Genomic DNA, 12,213 nt, shown 5'->3' with positions numbered 1-12,213 from the left:
CACACATATATATCTTATCATGTATATATATATATATATATATATATACAGTGGGGAAAAAAAGTATTTATTCAGCCACCAATTGTGTAAGTTCTCCCACTTAAAAAGATGAGAGAGGCCTGTAATTTTCATCATAGGTATACCTCAACTATGAGAGACAAAATGAGAAAAAATATGTGACCCTGGACCACAAAACCAGTCTTAAGTCACTTGGGTATGATTTTAACAATAGCCAAAAAAACATTAAACATCAAAACATCAAAATTATCGATTTTTTTTTAATGCCAAAAATCATTAGAATATTAAGTAAAGATCATGTTCCATGAAGATATGTTGTAAATTTCTTACAGTAAATATATCAAAACTTAATTTTTGATTAGTACTATGCATTAAGAACTTCATTTGGACAACTTTAAAGGCGATTTTCTCAGTATTTAGATTTTTTTGCACCCTCAGATTCCAGATTTTCAAATAGTTGTATCTCTGCCCTATTGTCCTATCCTAACAAACCATACATTAATGGAAAGCTTATTTATTCAGCTTTCAGACAATGAATAAATCTCAATTTAAAAAAAAATTTACCCTTATGACTGGTTTTGTGGTCCAGGGTCACATATTATCATCGAGTAATGACTTGTAAGTGGAAGATTAATTTTATGTGAGTATCCTACCTCTTTGAATATTGTTTGCTAAGCTCTTTTCCACAGTGTTATATTCTGGTGTCGTGCATCTGTAATAAACTTCGGAATAGACTTTCAAACTGTATTGAGTACTTTCTCTTTTTTTGTTCTGTTTTGAGAATCTGTCTCAAAATAATTTGAGTCATTAAAAGGCATATTCATGGCAATCCCTGTTCCATGCTATAATGCTTTCTGCCTTTTTGCTTGGACTGCATGATCGTGTATTATTCATTATATATTTTTAGAGAGTTTCAAGATGCAAAAGCTGTTATTCCCCTTTTAGATAGTATGAAACATTCAGTTATTCTATGGGTTTCATTAAAAATGTTAGGATGTTAAACATTGGGAGTCTATTAAAATTTGATCATTTCTGAAGTTGATCCAAATCCATTTTTTTTTTAATTGGTAAAATATTACAAATAAATAAAAGGTGTCCCTACTTTTCTTTTGATCACTTCAAGGTGAGGGTGCAGATGTGACATTTGATAGATTGATTCCCCTAAGCCTTTTCATTATATTTAGACACAAATCCCAATAACACCACATTTCAGTAATATTTATTTTCCCATGTTGAGAAATTAAACATAATCGAAAGGAGTTCCCTTTCGAAAGGGAACTCAACGCTGCGTCCTCTAGAGGGTGCTAGGGGAACGCCTTCAGCGTGACCGGTGTCTGAAGCATGAAATGAAAAAACGACAATGAACTTGACATTGGCAGGCGGCAGCCTATGACGTAAACAATAAAGCGAATGCGGGTATAAAAGAGCACCTGCGGAAAACGTCATCCACTTCTTTGTCTTCGAGCCTTGTGTACGGAAGCACATGCGTTTGACTCACGGGGGGTAAGGATGCGCTCACTGTTTCACTGCATTCACGGAACTACTAGTGCAGAGGTCTGTACTCGAGTTTTTTGTCAGTGTTTGCACGAGCGCGTTCGCCTCTCAAGGGAGTTGAACAAGCTTAATGCAATGCATTCGCGGCGGTTCTGTTCTTGCCTGATTCTTGAGAGAATTTAGTGTTTGAACAGAGTGTGTTTGGCTTTGGATGGAGATTAGCCACGCTGCGAGATGTGATCGCGTTGAGAATGCCTCTATGCCTGATTCTCTTTGAGAATTGAGCGCCTCTCACCTGCATTTCGGGTCTCGCGACTGCTGAGGCAGTTAATCAGACCGATCACGGGGATTGTAGGCGGGGCATGGAATGAATCTGACGAGGAGTGCTTTCTCTTTCAGAATTTTTGGGTTTATTTTGTTTTATTTTACAGAATAGGAACTGTGTATAATGTGAGATCTACATTATTGGTGAAGGAGGCTTCTGACTTGGTGTAATGGCAAGTTTTTGAGTTGTTAGGCTCTTGTTTGAGCCTCCTCATCCTCTCAGCCCAGGACGTGAATATTTAGGTTGAGCATGGAAAAGGAGTTATACTGTGCACTCTGCTCCCCAGTATTTTGTTTGCAGTTATTTCAGGGTTTTTGAGGCTCTCTGTGAGCCTCCCTGATCAGCTGTTCATGAGCCTGGTAGCTTCCCCCCATGCTGAGATCGCAGTTCCTAGTGTTTTTTTCAACAGAGCTCTGTGGCTGTTTTAGGTTGTTAGGCTCTTGTGGGCCTCCTTGATAAGTCGCTCTTAGGTCGAGCTTTGAGTACTCCCCTCACTTGAGGTCTTCGTACTGAGTACGCTGATCCATAAGGGTGGGTGGTTGCACTCCCCCTTGCTTTAGAGGGTTGGTATGTTGAGTGCTTGCTCCCTAGAGCGCTGTTCGGCACTTAAGAGCATGGTAAGTACTCCTAGCTTAGTAGTTAGGCTTCCTCTCGTTTAAGAGAGTCATTCTGCTGAAGCCTCTACTCTCCAGCGCTCCGCTTAGGCAGTACCATTTCTTTGTAGGTTCTTATGTGAGCTTCGCTAACTGTCTCTAGTGCTGAGGGTAGTCAGGTCTCCTCTCGTTTTAGAGGGTCGTCATGCTGAGATCTCCACTCTTAGGAGCTTCTCTATGAAGGTTGAGCGTTGTTAGGCTTCCTCTCGTTTAAGATAGTCGTCTTGCTGAAACCTCCGCTCCCTGGAACTCAGCTTAGGCAGTAATATGAGTTGTAGACTCTTTCTTTTTGAGCCTCACTAACTGCCTCTGGCGCTGAGTGTAGTCAGGTCTCCTCTCGTTTTAGAGGGTCGTCATGCTGAGATCTCCACTCTTAGGAGCTTCTCTATGAAGGTTGAGCGTTGTTAGGCTTCCTCTCGTTTAAGATAGTCGTCTTGCTGAAACCTCCGCTCCCTGGAACTCAGCTTAGGCAGTAATATGAGTTGTAGACTCTTTCTTTTTGAGCCTCACTAACTGCCTCTGGCATTGAGTGTAGCTAGGTCTCCTCTCGCTTTAGAGAGTCGTTATGCTGAGACCTCCACTCTTAAGAGCTCCCCTACCAGGATCGAGTGTCGTTAGGCTTCCTCTCGTTTAAGAGAGTCATCCTGATGAAGCCTCCTCTCTTTAGTACTCTGTCTTTGGCAGTAATATGAGTTTGTAGGCTCTGCCTTTTTTGAGCCTCACTAACTGCCTCTGGCATTGAGTGTAGCTAGGTCTCCTCTCGCTTTAGAGAGTCGTTATGCTGAGACCTTCACTCTTAAGAGCCCCTCAACTATGGTTGAGTGTTAGGTTTCCTCTCCTTTAAGAGAGTCATTCTGCTGACGCCTCCACTTTGCAAAGCTCTGTTTAGGCAGTATTAATGTGTAGGCTCTTGAGCCTCACTAACTGACCCTGGCGTTGATTGTAGCCAGGTCTCCTCTCATTCTAGAGAGTCGGTATACTGAGACCTCCACTCTTAGAGTTCCGACTTTGGTAGGTGTGCGCTGGCGAGTTTGAGCCTGCCTGTAGAGGTTGTGGCTCGGGTCCTAGCAGAAGAGATCTGGCTGGGGCAGGGATGGTGTTCCTTGAGTCTTTGACTTAAGGAATCCAGTTTTGGGCACTCATCCCTCAGCATGGCAGTGTGGGTAGACCCTTCCCCTAGCACCCTCTAGAGGACGCAGCGTTGAGTTCCCTTTCGAAAGCGAACGTCTCGGGTAGAGAACAGGGAACGAGACGCTGCGTCTCATTGCCATGCCTCGGCATTCCTGCCTGCATCTCCTTCAGACAAAGGAGTGGATGACGTTTTCCGCAGGTGCTCTTTTATACCCGCATTCACTTTATTGTTTACGTCATAGGCTGCCGCCTGCCAATGTCAAGTTCATTGTCGTTTTTTCATTTCATGCTTCAGACACCGGTCACGCTGAAGGCGTTCCCCTAGCACCCTCTAGAGGACGCAGCGTCTCGTTCCCTGTTCTCAGGGAACCATGGTTACATGCGTAACCTGAGACGTTTTCCTAGTGTTTTTGAAGTGCACTTCTAATCAGTCAATACTTGATGTTCTTCTACACATGTGATTCATTAAACACACATCACTGTAACAAGCCCATGGGTGTTTGGACTCACTAAGACTCTAATTGACTGGCAGTGTGTGGAGTGCAAGACTGCTTCATTAAACATCACCCTGGCAGTATTACACTGCGCTTCAGGCAATGGCTTCCTCAGAACATGTGCCAGAAAAACTTGCTCCTCTCAGCTCTAGATTTGATGCGCTACCTGTCAACAGTTTTTCCTGATGCCCATCGGCTTAGAGCATTACTGTGAAGCCAGAGAGTGATTGCAAGTTTTTATTTTATTTTTTATGTATAAGAGTATAATTCCATGCATTTTCAAAAATCTGAAGTGAGGAATATTGTCCATTATGCACAGTGATAAAGTTTGTATCATCCTTGTGAGTGATATCGTCCCCTTGGAATTATAAGGTTCTATCTGACATTTGTCAAAATTGAGTTATTCACATTCTTATTCTGTGACAACTTATTTACATTATGTGATAGATTTTTTTTAATGTTGTGTACATTTTGGGACTTTTTATGTATAAAAACAAAAGGTTCTATCTACACATTCAAATGGAATGCAAAAACTTTGAAGCTCAAAATCTCAAAACTACTCGGAATGCAGATAGAACCTTATAATTCCAAGGGGATGATATGGTAAACATGTTTTTGGCTTGCTGTGCGATGGTTCGCCCCTGGACTATTCATTTAATGGAGATATTAGAACTAAATGTGGAGATGTTGTCAATCGTTTTAGGACACCAACCGCTTGTTATATCTCCATTGTGATGGACATGCTCCCGAATTGTAAATTAGAAGTCCACTTTGTAATTTTCTGTTAACGTTCAGTGCATTACAGACTTAGTCCCTGCCTAAGGCACATGCAGGCTACATATGGAGCGCCATTCATGTATCTTTCCATGTGACGGGTAACATGGGGCATTTCTAGGATTTCAATCTTAGGGGGGCTTAGCACCCAATGAGGGTATAGTTTTATATACACATACACAGTTATATTTCTGTAATTTAAAGTGACATCAAAAACCACAAATTCCTTTACTCTGATAAATGTCAGCTGGGTCAATATTTAGTAGAATGAAATAACTCTACATGATATTTCATGATGTCTCCGTCATTTATTGAAAAGCAGTTTTATTGAATGCTACACTGCTATTTTTGTGTCATCTCAATCACGAATTGGTAAAAGGTTCCTCTGTGTTCTATTAAAGTGGCTGTGCTGTATTTCTAACATTAATTGTCTCTGATATACAGTATCTAGGGCTCCATTCGGTTTCTTTGGAAATGTGAAATAAACAGTAGTTGCAAGCAAGGTGAGAACTTGTAAATCTAATTTGTGTGACTCAGCTCTGTCCAAAGTTTTTATACTGTTCATCATTAACAATTTAGTGCATGATAATCTGTTTTATTTTAACTGAAAAAAAACACTGCAATATCTTCAAGGTGCAACTGCAACCCTGTTTCTGTTCTGAAATTTTGACAACGTGCCTTGCTTTCACGAATAGTCCATATGTTAAATTTGGCAGTACTAGCAAGGGGTATTATTTTAACCACTTAAAGTGATTCAGACAGTTTAAACAAGTTCATGAAGGCACTTTTATGTCCTGAGGTATATCTATATCCTTTTTATAACCTACGTGCATTTTTTTTTGTGTGGATCCTTTCATCAGAGACCACCAATCAGCTGCTAGTCTTTTGGACTTTTGCTGCAACACCAGTCCTTTTAGTTACAAATCCCTGAATGTGGGCATGTAAAATACTATAAAGTGTCTTTCTATCTCTGGAGCACCAGTAGGTAGTTTTCCAGCAATCTCTTGTCAATCTAGCTGCTTTATGGAAAACTCCAGCTGAGAAAACTGAATTCCCCATTGAGACAGCTCTCAACAGTCACAACCTTCAAACGGTCCAGTGCAGTCGTTCGGTCTTCCCTTACCCGCTGCACAAAATGTACAGGCAATGACTAACTGTTCTGCTGTCAGCCAACCAACCCCCTTCACAAGAAGCATGTTTTAGTTATTACTGCCACAACCAACCTACAGTAGATCTAATAGAAACCAATTTGGGTTAAACTTATGGTGACTTGGCAGGTAATCTTTAAAATGGAATATGGCCAATCAAGAGCAGATGTCAGTCAGTTTTATTTTTTTCAAACTTACACTGGAAGAACAGCTGATTTCAGACAATGATGTCCAGACCAAAAAGTAGCTTGTGAAGGTACTTTTCAACACCTGGAAATAAACCAGCCATTACGTACATTCATTTTAGATGTACTACTACCAACATTTATTTTCTTATAATTGCAATGTTGTCAGATCACAATTATGACAGATCAACTGAAATAAACAGGATCTTTGTTTTGTTAATGGATGAAAATAGATTCAATCTACTGAACACCTAAACTCTGAAAATCAATCTCTAGATCTCTTGATGTGTCTTGAAGCATGTTAAATTTCCTATATCAATCACTGCTGAAGGACAGTGCAAATGTTCCCTCAATGCAGATACACATGCATCAGGAAATAATGAAAAACGGCAGTTGCAGTTTCCAGTTTCACTTCCTGTTCAAAGAAATGTTATTGTGTCTTAAATGGAGTCCTGAGCACAGCTTTGCATTACTATTGTTTTTTCCCCCAAACTGGGGTTGTCCACAGAAATCTTGCTGGAGAGTGCACAGATAATGTGAAAAGTAAATGTTAAAAATAACGTGTTAACACTGGTTGGAAATAGTGATTATATTGTTCTTATGACAGCCCAGTTTAAATTGAATAAATATCTCTAGTGTGCTCTCAACTTAATGTAAAATAAAATAAAAATCTAGGCAATATTTTAATTTATGTCTTTAATACAATGACAATATAAAAGCCTATTTTTCTATTACCAGCTCTCCCTTATATAGCAGAAAAACCTTTGGGAAAAACATTGTCATCCATTTTTCTGCATCAGTGTTATAAGACCTTTACTTTATCATTGAACTTTTTCTGTGTTTCTTGTGTAGAAGCAATGTATAATAGGATGCTTTATTATTAACAGTAAGATTTTCAAAGTATTCATGGTCAAAGCACAGGTTACCAAGACAGGTTAAAAACATTATTTCCCAAATTCTGCATCTGATCATTATGCCTAGGTTATACCTAAACCACTGTTTCTCCTTCTATCTACCATCCATCGTCATAGGTTTCACTTATAGAGTCTAGTTCATTTAATTTATAAAAATCATACAATACTTTCCCCCCCACTCCTTATCACCATTTAGATTTATTTATTTTACATATTTGACATGAGTTGGGTGCAGTCTGGGTTGAATTCTTTGGGGGATTAACAGTTAAACAGGAAGTACAAGGCTATGTTTGAAATAGCATGTTATCTTGGTACTTTTCTGCATACTGATTTCTATTAAATAGAAAATCAGTATACAGTATACATGCTGTGCACATGCTATCCAGAAGATACTATTCATTTAAAGTGTTTGCCAGTTCCAATACATGCTATCATCAATTTAGAGGGTGGTTTATATTCTGTATATATCTGTTATAAGATGCTGGATTGTCTGCCATTTCCAGTCATTGGTACAATTTCCCGGTGTCAACCACCTCTGCAGTCTGGTGGTAGTATATGTCATGAATGGACTTGTCTTGCCATGACACTTTGTGTTCTTCTTCCTCTTCATCTACACATGCTGCCTCAAGTTGCTGTCCGAAATATTGACTGTATTCACAGATGTTTCATATTTTGACCAGGATGGTTTGGCATTGAAATGCCAAAGAGCTTTCAAAAAGATTTCCTCATTTGGCCAGCCGAAGGGTATACAAGCAGTAGAGATAACACCATCTTGAAAGATGCCTGAGCATAGGGTCATTTTATGTTTTAGGTCTCTATTTTTTCCCTTCGGAGGCCCACTGAATATCTGATGAAGGTAGTTAGTAGAGGCATGTGGGTGGCACTGAGTTGCAAGCTGTCTTGGAATCTATCCAGGCTGTGCTCAGGTTTTGGAGTTTTGTGTGACTGCTCAGGTTGCAAAATCTCTTGTTCTCAACCACCATAACTGTGCCAAAAAGTGATGTCACAATAGTTGCAAACAAAGTGTAGCGGAAACACTGGGGGGTTTGGCATTGAAATGCCAAAGAGCTTTCAAAAAGATTTCCTCATTTGGCCAGCCGAAGGGTATACAAGCAGTAGAGATAACACCATCTTGAAAGATGCCTGAGCATAGGGTCATTTTATGTTTTAGGTCTCTATTTTTTCCCTTCGGAGGCCCACTGAATATCTGATGAAGGTAGTTAGTAGAGGCATGTGGGTGGCACTGAGTTGCAAGCTGTCTTGGAATCTATCCAGGCTGTGCTCAGGTTTTGGAGTTTTGTGTGACTGCTCAGGTTGCAAAATCTCTTGTTCTCAACCACCATAGCTGTGCCAAAAAGTGATGTCACAATAGTTGCAAACAAAGTGTAGCGGAAACACTGGGGAGAAAAAAACAGTCACCAGCCATTATGAAAACAACACCAGATAACAAAGGCATTCACTCAACAACACTAAGAGAGAAATAATACCTTGGGGTGTTGTATATAATGATGCTATGTGTGTGTTCTTGGATAAGCAAGTCTGGTTCTGTTTTCAGTGTGCTATATTGAATATTGAAACATATTACACAAATAGAACAGGGAAAGTGGCAATATTTCTGATTCAGATAATTAAAGAAAACATGCCAGGCGCATGTACACATTGCGGGATTTCAAACTGTTAGCATATTAGCATATGTTTTATATTGGTATGGAAGTGGATTACTTTTTTCTGACTGTGTAGTAGGTATTGAATTGGTGTGAATGACTAATATAGAGAGGGAAAGAAAAATGAAGGGGTGTAATCCTGATGCATGTGTATCTGCATTGAAAAATGAAGGGGTGAATTTGAGTCTCAACAAGAATATTTGTCCTTTGATATGTCAACTTTGTCAGCCCAATTTCAAAGTTCCTTACAAATGACACAGGACGTACTTGATGGCCTGTCAGTACATGCAAAAACAACATTTTTGCAGCATAGCACACCAAACATAGCAGATTTTCGCTCTCAGAGAATAACAGCCTCCAGCTGCTCCTGGGACACTGTGCTACACTATTCATAATAGGAGTTATAAAAACAATGATAATTAAAGCTGCAGTCTGTAACTTTTTTTGTTAAAAATGATCCAAAATCAATTTTTGGGCAAGTTCATAACCAGCCAGTGTTCAAAACTATCTCCTTACCTTAGCCCGATTCACAACAGTAAGCTTGTAATAATAATTTGAGTGGTACTGGTAGGTTTTTGCAGGTAATACAAGCATGCTGCTATTCATCTTTGTGTCATTACATCTGTAGCGGATCAGCTCATGGGGAAATATGAATAATTTTTCTGAGGTGTTAGGTGCATTTCGGGGGAAGGGTCCATAGACCCTCGTAATTGGCCATTTGGTTAGGTGATGGGGAGTTCGATATTATTTGTTAAATATAACAAAAAGTTGTGTGTCTGATTGGTCCAAATGCTACACATCATGTCTGTAAACATAAAAAAGGAGTTCTGGTTAGTAGGCTATATCGCATGTGAGGATGCTGCAGGATCATTAATAGCCTTTTCTCACAGCAGCTGGAATAATACAATTTAGCCTATCATTTTGATGGCGGATTGTAATCCAGAAAGGTCAATACGACAATCATCAGTGACAACTGAAGAGTCACCCATAGTCACCAGTGTTCTACACACTAAATACACATAGTCACGCAATGCTGATGTTGTTAACATTAACATTCTTATTTGGGTCATACTTCCAAGACATAGAATCAGTGATTCTGAAGTACAGTGAATATCCACACCTGTGCGGTGACTGACAGCCACACATACTCCTCAAAACATTAGATTCATTCGCTCTGAGCAACTGTGCGGATGCACAACCCACGTGAAGATGATAATTCCACAAATAACTGCAATTGCAGGTTTCAAACAGAGATGGCGACAAAGAGCAAAAATGTATGGACTGCAGCTTCAAACTCTGAACACACTGCACAATTTTCGGCTGTCCCAGACAAAAAATTGCCATCGTGGCGATTTCTGTGATCGTGGCTCCTAATCGGTGGTCCTGTGTTGTACAGTGAGAGGTTCAAAGACGGCCGTTGTCACGGTCTTGTGATCAAAGATAGCCTACGATACAGCATGATCAACAGCATGTGCTAAAACATAAAACTGCTTACCTCAAGCTCTTATCCCTTCCTCTTTTGCCACTTTCTTTTTTTTCAGCACACATAAAAAATACAACTGCTACAGTGTGATTTATCATTCTCTTTTTGTTTACCACTAGCGCATGTTGATGACGTTTTATTCTTCTATAGTAACGTGCGTCGTAGCGTACGAGTCAATAGGTGTCATCATCGTACAATCTACACACATGTCGTAGCCAAGTTTATTAGGTCCATGTTGCACAGTGTGACATGCAGTGATCTCATAGGATTGCTAAAATCATGCAGTGTGTATTGGGCTTTAAAGGGGACGTCAGATGCCCATTTCCCACAAGTTGATATGATTCTTTAGGGTCTTCATGAAAAGTCTATAACATACAAAAACAACACCCTTTTTACCTGTCAAAACAGCTCTGTTCACAGGGACCATTTTCGATGCATTTCCCTTTAAATGCTAATGATCTCTGCTCTCCCCACCCCTCTCTTCTGTGGGGTAGCCGCATTCGTCGTGGAACATGCTAACTAGCATGTTATTAGGAAAGGCGATTTGCAAAGGTTCATAAAAAAAATACTAATATTCACTTCTTCTGTAGGTGAAGCTGGATCACGAATGATTTGCACGAACATAAATGCATTAAGGTAGATCCCTTCAAAAACAAACGTAATCCACTGCATCTTCAGTGGCTCAGATGTCGGGAGTAAATGACGACTGCTATGTTCATTATTTCATCCAACAACAGAACACCTCAATCATTTAGGAGCCTTGTCTACACCTGCTCCGGCGTCAAAGCAATGGCGGACTGTTTTGAGCTAATTTAGGGCGGGTCTATGCTAAAACGGCAGTGTTCGGCAACAGTCGTGGGAGGGGCCTGAGCAAAGCTACGTCACTTTGCCAATAATCTGTGAACTGCTTTATCAGAGAAAGTAGTTGATTTGTGGGGATTTAAAAAAAAAGCACTGAGTGGATTTTTTATTATTATAGGGTGGTTGTGTACACACTGCCTAGACACATTTAAATTCAAACACTATGTAAAAGTGAATTTTGCATTCCATGTCCCCTTTAATTAATTAAGTTTGTACTTCCCACTCCTATTTTCAAACGTTTAATGTGAAAGTGTTGTGATTTGGGAAATGGTTTCTTGTTTGGAGGCAAGATGTTGAGAATCAATTTAAAGCTTTGCTTTGGTTTATAACAATAAATAAATATAATCTGATATACACCAGATTTCAATTTCTATCAAGTAGGAGTAAGAACAGGTGACCTTATCATCAAAGACAAATGCAAGCATAGTAAAAGCACTGGGTTATTTAAAATACTTAAACTATTAATGTCTATGATGATATGCTTAACCTCCCCTAAACACCTGAGGGCACCTTATGGCAAAAATAAACAGTGAGTCATGCAGAAAGCCCATGTAGCCCCATCCCACATAGTCAACTCTTTTAAGGTGGTATGTCACACAAAAGAACATTTGAATCCATAATTATCATTATGAAATATGTAACTTGATGTCTGAGACGGTGATCAAAAACCCCACTCCATTATAGGTCTATAATCTACTGAAGATATGGATAATTAGTTGAAATTGGTGGGTCTGTCCATGGAACAAGCTTTGTAGGTCTATTAAAGTTGCCATGGTGATAAATAATGTAAATCAAAGCAGTTTTACATTAAAATTACCTTGCAATGAGGAAGCGGCTCAACAAGAACATCACAAAAGTCATGTGTTATAATGGTATGTCATATCCCCCCCCACCACCACCGTTTATAGTATTTTTTAAGCTTTTTTGGCGTATTTATTCACTTCAGGGAAATTGCAGCTCGTGTGTAGTTGGTTTCTCCTCCTCTTTTCCTCTGGGAAGCAGCAGCAGCAGCAGGGCGGGAATTTCTCCATCAGGTCTTATAGCAGGAGCGCGGCGCGTACAGAAGCAG

The sequence above is a fragment of the Sinocyclocheilus grahami genome, unplaced genomic scaffold (assembly GCF_001515645.1).
Source record: "Sinocyclocheilus grahami isolate Dianchi unplaced genomic scaffold, SAMN03320097.WGS_v1.1 scaffold12.1, whole genome shotgun sequence".
In the NCBI taxonomy this organism is placed as follows: domain Eukaryota; kingdom Metazoa; phylum Chordata; class Actinopteri; order Cypriniformes; family Cyprinidae; genus Sinocyclocheilus; species Sinocyclocheilus grahami.
This window is presented reverse-complemented; position numbering follows the sequence as displayed.